Source organism: Aphis gossypii, chromosome X (assembly GCF_020184175.1).
Source record: "Aphis gossypii isolate Hap1 chromosome X, ASM2018417v2, whole genome shotgun sequence".
Taxonomy (NCBI): Eukaryota; Metazoa; Arthropoda; class Insecta; order Hemiptera; family Aphididae; genus Aphis; species Aphis gossypii.
In genome coordinates this window covers 1,806,489-1,807,564 of record NC_065533.1, presented here as the reverse complement: position 1 = coordinate 1,807,564, position 1,076 = coordinate 1,806,489, and positions in this window count along the sequence as shown.

Below are 1,076 nucleotides of genomic sequence, written 5' to 3'. Positions count from 1 at the left end.
ATAACGTTTAATAAAATAACATTTTTCTACAGTTAATAATAAAAAAAAATGTATATAAACTTACGATTGAAAAATTGTAAATTCAAATATTACATTAACTACCCAGAGAATACAATTTAAAACTCTCTAATCAATTTCAATACTCCCGTCGGTATTTTTAAATGGATAACATTTTAACCAAACGTAAATTATGCGAGACTGTACTAGTATGGATGCATGTAAGGACTGAAACATCGAACACGAGAAGGGGTGTATAATATACGCCACGGTTGCTGTAACGACCTCTAGACGTGAATGTACGGTTAAAGGTAAATCTTTTTAATAGGATTCTTGGTGACTCGGAGTGAAATAATAAGTAAAATAAAATAGTATTAATTTAAACCCAACTATACTATTATTATTAATACTAAACAATATTTTGATGAGTAGTGTTATTTCAGAACGTTCCCTTCGATCACTTCACAGTGTTAATAATTCCATAATAAATTTACTTATTATTATTTTTTTTTTCTATAAAGATTTTAAATTCTCATATCTATTTATTCATATTAAATAAACCATATACTACTTTACAATCTTACATATCAATATTACTAGACAACATTTTATTTAGAATAATATATTGTTAAGCGTGCTGTGGTACTTACGCGTGTGCTCATACACTCTTAGAATTGTACTGAATCTAATTCGTGTTCATTTCTTACTATTTAATAATGAAATAAAAATATTTTATGAATTTAATTATATTTGTATCTAGAAATGATACATCACTAAGAAATTTGATTGGATTTCCACAAAAATACAAAAACTGTGTAATTTCTAATTTGATTAATAAATACCATTAACTTGATTATATTAATCCATTATTTGTTCTCTCTCACTCTCTTCTCTTTCTCTTTCTCTATCTCTCTATTAATTTTTCAATGAATCTATTATTGTTTTTTAATAAGTAATTTTATTCTAATCGTTAGAATTCATGTTTAAAAAATCAAAAAAAGTTATTAAATTAGGTGTATGAAAAAATACAGCCAAGAGAAAAAAAAATTGAGTAATCATATCCAACTTAAAGACGAAGT